This window comes from Pinus tabuliformis, chromosome 5_1 (genome assembly GCF_031772625.1).
Source record: "Pinus tabuliformis cultivar Carrire ecotype Pingquan chromosome 5_1, CPIR1, whole genome shotgun sequence".
NCBI classification, from domain to species: domain Eukaryota; kingdom Viridiplantae; phylum Streptophyta; class Pinopsida; order Pinales; family Pinaceae; genus Pinus; species Pinus tabuliformis.
This window is the reverse complement of record NC_142305.1, coordinates 289676220-289684972: the sequence shown is the minus strand read 5'-3', so window position 1 is coordinate 289684972 and position 8753 is coordinate 289676220. Positions and strand designations below refer to the sequence as shown.

Below are 8753 nucleotides of genomic sequence, written 5' to 3'. Positions count from 1 at the left end.
GCTTGCTAATGCTAGAAACCGTGTCTTAGCCAGGGACTCTAAATTAATAGGGGAAAAGTTCATATGCAAATATTATTATCATATTCAATGGACATCATAATATTCGATAGACATGATGTGAAAATAGTAAGACTACGCACAGTGCAAAATCTAAACTAAACAAACAAAAAAATGGAGACAGAAAAGTTGAACTTCGAAATATCCAGCCATATTAAGAGAAATGTCTAATATTTTGCGAGTTTCATCTAGGTTTATAAACCTTACAAAGATAATTAACCCTACCGCAGAGCAAATAAACGTAAGCAGATTCCTTTGTTTTTGTCCGGTCTCTGTAGATTAGTAGTCATCGACTTCTTTTTATCACTCGCCCCTCAATTAAACAATTTTGTCAAGAGACTACTGGTTGAATCGCCAACGAATTGTTCCAAAAAGGCCATCTCATGCCTGCACAAAAATTTAAAATATGTAGTGCATAATTAATAAAACAATTTCTGATCATATATCCGTCCGAAGAATTAATCTTTAAGATCTTTATGGAAATTATCTACAATGTTAAATTCCATTACTTTGCTTAGGATCAGAGGTATTTCAAGCTCCGGTTTCAAGTTTGAAGAGCTTCTCAACAACTTAGTTGATTTAACTGTTCTTTGAAAGGACAGAAATTAGAAAATTCTATATGGCCTACTGTCTATAAAGCCTTAAAAAGTTAAACAACGTTTTTGTTAAATTGTAATTTCAACAGCGCAGTGGTTTTGGAAAACCGCCCGGTCTTCCCCGCACCGCCATTTGCAAATGGCTGTTTCCGTATGAAGGGAGCCGCCGCAATCACACTCCGCCACGCGTCCCCAGTACGAACGACGAAACCGCTTTCCCCGGACGCTAAAGTCCGTTTGTTTTGCCCGAGGAGGGTGTGCAAACCACGTCGGATCATCTCAGCGATCTGGGCGCACAATCTCAGCCGTTGACTTCCCGAAGATGCATACTGCCCGCGTCAAATCAATTTTTGAGTGGAGTGGAAGTTTTTCCCGTTGACCGCCGTAGTGGAATTTATGATCTTTAATGTTGTTCGTAGTTTTTGGTGGAGGTCTTTTTAATATAGTTATGGGCATATGCTTTATATTTTTTATATATGTTTTTTTTTTATATACACGTTGTCATATGTTAAAAAAAAAAGGTCTACGTGCGGCAGTTTTATGGTGGTGCCTGCGCACGATGTTAAGTAAGTTTTTTTTTGGTTCTTCTTTCTGTAAGCACAAAACGCACAGCAGTGCGAGAATTTAATGGAACAGGGGCTGTAATGGTTATTGGGTATTGTTAAAAACACATGAGCACCATTAAATTGGTTCTGTAATATCCACAGCAGTGGAAAATCTGTGAGAGCAGCAGAGTTTTTTTTTGATTCCCTCTTTGCACAGAGGAAGAAATATGTAACAGAATGTTTGTTTTTAATTAATAGAAATGCTTTGTGACTGTGTAATGGTGTCATCTGAGTCATTTTGGTTTTAAGAGGTTCCCTGTCAAAAGATCTTGGACAGAGTAAACAGAGCATTGTCTCTGTGGTGAATTTTTATTTTGGTTTTGGTATTTTCCCCATTAAAAATACCCAACAGTGGTATCAGAGCAGGCTCAGGCTCTTTAAAGAAGTTAAAGAAGCTGAAGGGAGAAGGTTGTTGCTGCAGCAAAACTTCTCAGGCAGACAGAAGACTCAGACAACGAAGGGTTCAGGTATTTCTCAAAGTTTTTTCTTTGTGTTGCTGCTGAAAGAAACAGTCAGTTTTTTTTAAATACACAGTCAAGGAATGGCCAGCACAAGCACTGGTATGGGTATGTTTAATACCCAGCTCCCACAGTTTAATGGGAAGAACTATGACTACTGGTCAATAACTATGAAAGCCTTGCTTGCTTCCCAAGACTTATGGGAAATAGTTGAAGATGGTTTTGAAGAACCAGCAGATGAAACTGAGTTCAATGCATTAACTCAGGGAGAGAAGGATCAGCTGAAGAGTAATAGGAAGAAGGATTCAAAAGCCCGTGTGTTGTTGTATCTAGCAGTAGACCAGAGTATATTTCCAAGGTTAGCAGCAGCTAAGACATCTAATGAAGCATGGGAAACCCTTAAGACAACCTATCAAGGCATGGAGAGAGTGAAGACAACAAAACTACAATTGCTGAGAAAGGACTTTGAGAACTTGAACATGAAGGAGTCAGATAACATTGACTCATTCTTCACTCATGTGATTGGTGTAATCACACAAATGAGAACTCATGGAGAAACCATTGAAGATAGAAGGATTGTGGAGAAAATATTGAGGGTCTTACCTTCAAGGTTCGATGCCATAGTCACCACCATTGAAGAGACAAAGGATCTCTCAAACTATTCAGTTGATGAGCTACATGCATCACTGATAACTCATGAGCAGAGGTTGAGTAGGAATGAAAACTCATCCCTTGAGCAAGCCTTCAAGACCCAGATGTCCTTTGGAAGAGGAAGGGGTCAAGGAAGAGGAAACCGAAGAGGAAGAGGCAGAAGCCAGAACAGAGGTGGAAAGAACAGCCCATCAAATGCACAAGGAAGAGGCAGCAATGCAAATCAGAACCAAGGTCAAGGCAGCAGCCAACAAAGAGATCAGTATCAGGCTCAAGGACAAAGGTATGATAAATCTAATGTTCAATGCTATTATTGCAAAAAGTATGGACATTATGCTAGTGATTGTAGAAAGAAACAACATGATATGAACATCAGACAAAATGCAAATGTTACAAGAGAAAAGAACAGTCAAGGAAATGTCCTGTTAGCTTGTAACATGGCTGAAACACATAGTGAGGACATATGGTTTTTAGACTCAGGTTGCAGCAACCATATGACAGGGAATATAGCCCTCTTTTCAGCCTTAAATCAGAATTTGAAATCAGAGGTCACACTAGGAACTGATAGTAAAGTGTCTGTTATGGGAAAAGGGGAGGTAAAAATATTTACAAAGCAAGGAGAAAGGAAAACCATAGCAGATGTCTACTATGTCCCCGGAATGAGATGTAACCTATTGAGTGTTGGACAACTTGTCCAAAAGGGTTACAATGTTTACTTTGTAAATGATGTGTGCACCATCATGGATATACCACCCAGCAAAAGATGCATTGCTGAAGTGAAGATGACAAGGAACAGGATGTTCCCTCTCCGGATCAGGGCAGACATGAAGAACAAAAGGGAAATGGCAGTAGTCACCCAAGAGGACTTCCAAAGCGTGCCAAAGGATGAGAACTGGTTATGGCACTTGAGATTCGGGCATCTAAATTTTGGAGGTCTAAACTTATTGAGCAGAAAATGAATGGTAAAGGGATTACCATTGATAGAGAAGCCGGACAGCCTTTGTGAAGGTTGTATATTGGGCAAACAACATAGAGAGAGTTTTCCATCAGGGAAAAGTATAAGGGCAAAGGCACCCTTAGAGATTATCCACTCAGATTTGTGTGGACCAATGCAAGCTCCATCATTAGCTGGCAGCCTATATTTCTTGACATTCATTGATGATTTTACAAGAAAGACTTGGATATATTTCCTCAAGAACAAAAGTGAAGTCTTTGAGAAATTCCAAAACTTCAAAGCACTTGTGGAGAACCAAAGCGGGCTGCACATAAAAGTTTTGAGAACTGATAGAGGAGGTGAGTATATCTCAAATGAATTCCTAAAGTTTTGTAGAGAAAATGGAATACATAAACAGTTCACAACTCGATACACCCCACAGCAAAATGGAGTTGCTGAAAGGAAGAACAGAACCATCATGGAGATGGCAAGGAGCATGTTGAAGGCAAAGCATTTGCCAAATGAGTATTGGGCTGAAGCTGTACATTGTGCAGTTTATATTTTGAACAGGTGTCCTACAAAGGCAGTCATGAACAAAGTGCCAGAAGAGGCATGGAGTGGGAGAAAGCAAGGAGTCACCCACATGAGAGTTTTTGGATGTGTGGCCTATGCACACATTCCAGATCAGCTAAGGAGGAAGTTGGACAGCAAAGGGGAGAAATGCATCTTTATTGGATACAGTGATGAATCCAAAGCCTATAGGCTGTACATCCCATCTACCAAGAAGTTCTTTGTAAGCAGGGATGTTCAATTCATTGAGGAAGAAGCTTGGGATGGAAGCATAGAGAAAACAGTGAATGTCAAGAACTGTTTGTCTCATGATGAAGATGAAGAGGAGGTGGCTGAAATGCATTCCCAAACAGCAGCGCCAACACAAGGACAGCAAGGGACACCATTGAGGATCAATGAGAGTGCTTCTCCAAGCACACCACAAGGAGGAAATTCAAGTGCATCTTCAAGCACTTGCACACCAAGTGAAAGAGGTAAGAAGTTTAGAAATTTAAGTGACATTTATGATGAAGGAATGAATTCTTTGTTTGCCTTGTATTGTCATGTTGATGATCCTATTCATTTCGAGGATGCAATTAAAGATAGGAAATGGATAGAAGCTATGGATGAGGAAATGAATGCCATAGAAAGAAACAAAACATGGGATCTGGTTGAGCTACCGAAAGGCAAAGAAGTCATTGGTGTGAAATGGGTCTACAAGACCAAGAGCAATGTTGAAGGCAAGATTGAAAGGCATAAAGCAAGGCTGGTTGTCAAAGGCTACAAGCAGCAGTATGGAAGAGATTATGAGGAGACTTTCGCCCCGGTTGCAAGAATGGAAACCGTGAGAGCAGTGCTGTCCATAGCAGCTCAAAAGAAATGGAAAGTCTACCAAATGGACGTGAAGTCAACATTCCTAAATGGAGTGTTAATGGAAGAGGTTTATGTGGAACAGCCTCTCGGATATGAGAAGAAAGGTGAAGAGCACAAAGTGTGCAAATTGAAGAAAGCTCTTTATGGGCTGAAGCAAGCGCCAAGAGCATGGTACAGCAGGATAGATTCATATCTATTGGATAATGAATTTGACAAATGTGAAGGAGAACCCACAGTCTACATCAAGGAAAAGGATGGTAAAATTTTAATTGTTGTCTTGTATGTAGATGATGTTATTTTCACTGGAAATGATATTTATCTTATTGAGAATTTTAAATCAGTCATGAAGGATGAATTTGAAATGACTGACATGGGTTTGTTGAGATACTTCTTAGGCATAGAAGTAGATCAAAATGAAAAAGGAATTTTTATATCTCAAGCAAGATATGTAAATCAAGTTTTGGGCAGATTTAAGATGGAAGAATGCAAGGCAGCAATCACTCCCACAATGATGGGATTAAAACTCAGCAGAGAGGACAGCAGCAAGGATTTTGATCCTAGCTTGTATAAAAGCATTGTGGGCAGCCTTATGTATTTAACAACAACTAGGCCTGATTTAATGTATGCTGTTAGTTTAATTTCCAGGTTCATGGAGAGGCCGAAGGAGGCACATTGACAGGCAGCAAAAAGAATTTTAAGGTATGTCAAAGGTACCAAAATGTTTGGCATATTATATAGTGTCTCAGAAAGTTCAGATTTGGTTGGGTACACAGATAGCGATTGGGCTGGAAGTGTAGATGATCGGAAGAGCACTTCCGATTATGTTTTTAATATGGGTTCAGGAGCCATTTCATGGGCTTCTAAGAAGCAGTCCATAGTAGCATTATCTACAGCAGAGGCAGAATATGTGGCAGCCACGACAGCAGCATGTCAGGCAGTATGGATGAGAAGGATGTTGAGAAGCTTAGGCCAAGAGCAGGCAAAAGCAACAGTGGTCTTTTGTGACAATAGCTCTGCTATTGCTTTGTCAAAGAATTCAGTGTTTCATAAGAGAACGAAACACATTGATACAAGGTTTCACTACATCAGAGAATTGGTGAACAATGGCGAAATCGTCCTAGAACATTGCAGGACCCAGGAACAGGTTGCAGACATTTTGACAAAGCCACTGGTTCAGAAGAGTTTCGAATTTTTGAGAAAATGCTTGGCAATGACTGAACGCGCGACTGTTAAAATTAAAGGGGAGTGTTAAATTGTAATTTCAACAGCGCGGTGGTTTTGGAAAACCGCCCGGTCTTCCCCGCACCGCCATTTGCAAATGGCTGTTTCCGTATGAAGGGAGCCGCCGCAATCACACTCCGCCACGCGTCCCCAGTACGAACGACGAAACCGCTTTCCCCGGACGCTAAAGTCCGTTTGTTTTGCCCGAGGATGGTGTGCGAACCACGTCGGATCATCTCAGCGATCTGGGCGCACAATCTCAGCCGTTGACTTCCCGAAGATGCATACCGCCCGCGTCAAATCAATTTTTGAGTGGAGTGGAAGTTTTTCCCGTTGACCGCCGTAGTGGAATTTATGATCTTTAATGTTGTTTGTAGTTTTTGGTGGAGGTATTTTTAATATAGTTATGGGCATACGCTTTATATTTTTTATATATGTTTTTTTTTTATAAACACGTTGTCATATGTTAAAAAAAAAGGTCTACGTGCGGCAGTTTTATGGTAGTGCCTGCGCACGATGTTAAGTAAGTTTTTTTTTGGTTCTTTTTTTCTGTAAGCACAAAACGCACATCAGTGCGAGAATTTAATGGAACAGGGGCTGTAATGGTTATTGGGTATTGTTAAAAACACATGAGCACAATTAAATTGGTTCTGTAATATCCACAGCAGTGGAAAATCTGTGTGAGCAGCAAAGTTTTTTTTTGATTCCCTCTTTGCACAGAGGAAAAAATATGTAACATAATGTTTGTTTTTAATTAATAGAAATGCTTTGTGACTGTGTAATGGTGTCATCTGAGTCATTTTGGTTTTAAGAGGTTCCCTGTCAAAAGATCTTGGACAGAGTAAACAGAGCATTGTCTCTGTGGTGAATTTTTATTTTGGTTTTGGTATTTTCCCCATTAAAAATACCCAACAGTTTTTGTGGGATTCAAGAAGATTTAAAACAATTTATGAGAAAATATACTTCGCAAGAAACAATTTTCCACTTCTTAATTGAAATTATCTACAATTTTCAATTCCATTACCTTGCGGAGGACAACCTTCAATTCTCAAGAGCTTCACAATAACTTAGCGGATTTAACCGTAATCTGAAAACACAAAAAATAAAAGATTTTGCATGATCTCATGCTATATAAAGCTTTAAAAAAAAATTTATATGACATTTTTTGTCGGTAATTTCTGGGGGATTCAAGAAAATTTAAAGTATTTTTGTTCTAAAATCTTCTAGAACCAGTCATGGAGTAAAAAACGACAGAACACTCGCTGAATAAAATAAATTCGAGTGTATGATGCTAACCACCATTGTTTCTATAACTAAAGCTAACCACAAATTAGAGCTTAATCTAATAAGATAACACTTAGTATTAAAACCTTAGGGGAGGAGAGGCAGCGCAAGAAAGCTCCTCGCACTCTTGGGATGGGGAAATTATTTCAGTATAAACTTGCTATATCTGTACTTTACTGAACAGTCTCTCTGGTTAGGTGAGCCCCTACTAATGACATTAATGACATTAGGTTCATTCATGATTTCAGACGCTAGTGTGTCTCGCTAGGAAAAAGAGTGAAAAAGACTAAAAGAAACCAGTTCTAAGTGTCAATATTCGTTGATAGAGGTGTTGTTCAGAGCTTGTATCCATGCTTCCCAAGGAAACCCTAGCAGGCAGTGCGAAATCTTGATTATCCGGTTGTGGCTGGTAGAGCCCATGAATGGAGGCTTGACAATTGGAAAATTTGGGGTGACCTGAACGGACCTGGGCATGACGTTGATGAGCCGAGAGTTTTGCCGCAGTGATTAGCAGAATGGCCTAATATGCATCTCCAAGGAAACTGCCCAGCGAGCAAAGCCCTCTGAAAAGACAGAAAAAAACAGCAGTGTTAAATTTCAGAAAGGGAAAAAGAACAAGGGACCAGAAATTCTTGCAACTATTGGATATTTTACAAAGAAACTCGCCCAAGCTATCAGGGCCATGGATTGTTGTGAGCTGCTAGAGAGAACTGTCTCTGACGAAAACCCGTTCAGTGAAAGGCCTCATTTTTAAGAAAACGAAGGAAAAAACCCTTTGCTGGTAAAAAAATGAAGACGCTGATCTCCGGGCGTTGCTGTGGTTGGAAGGTTGTGCAAATGGGCAGCCTGGGTGGGAAGGGCGGAGCAGGGTGCGAGGTAAACTGCCGATGTACGCTTTGCACCGTTCGATGGAGATGTGGACAGGTGTGCCGTTGTGATCGCCGGCAAAATAATTTTGTTTTGGGTGCATCCCAGCGGTCTCCAGAAAGTTCAACGACATTTTGAAATACCCAGAACATTTTTCAAATTCTAATTTTTTATTAAATAAGTCATGTTTTCTGTGTTCATTAAAATGCACGGTCACATAATAGGTTGGCATAGGGATTTCTAAAAGAGCAAGCAAGAATTTTTAAAAAGCGTTGGAAAAAGGCCTTGCTAAGCTAGTTAACATTATTGAAGGTCTGGGGGCTTTGGATTGACGGTGAATGGGTGCGCTGCTAAGGCACTCCTTGCAATAGGTCACCGGTTCAAATCCCCCATGGGTACTTAGATTTAGTCTTAACTAGTAAAAAAAAACATTATTGAAGGCCTTTATAACATACTTTAATAATCATGCTTACTTTTGGCTAATACTTACTTCTTGTTATTGTGTAGCATGCTTCTGCTTCAAATCTCTGGCTCTAGTGTTGTGAAAATTAATGTCAAATAAACATTAAATATGTTGATTTGTTTCTATTTTTGTTAAATATTAATACAAATTAAGCAAAGTTGAAGTATAAGTATTTTTGTATTAATATATTATAAG

General features: G+C 39.6%; 1 long non-coding RNA gene across 1 annotated transcript; it reads right to left on the bottom strand.

The window, feature by feature from the left end:
- Positions 1–211: 211 nt before the first annotated feature.
- LOC149164479 (uncharacterized) lies at positions 212–8061 on the bottom strand. Its single transcript, XR_016260244.1, has 4 exons — positions 7883–8061; positions 7695–7791; positions 6969–7031; positions 212–444 (listed from the first exon to the last, which is right to left on the bottom strand). It is a non-coding gene; the product is annotated as an uncharacterized LOC149164479 (long non-coding RNA).
- Between the last annotated feature and the right edge of the window lie 692 nt (positions 8062–8753).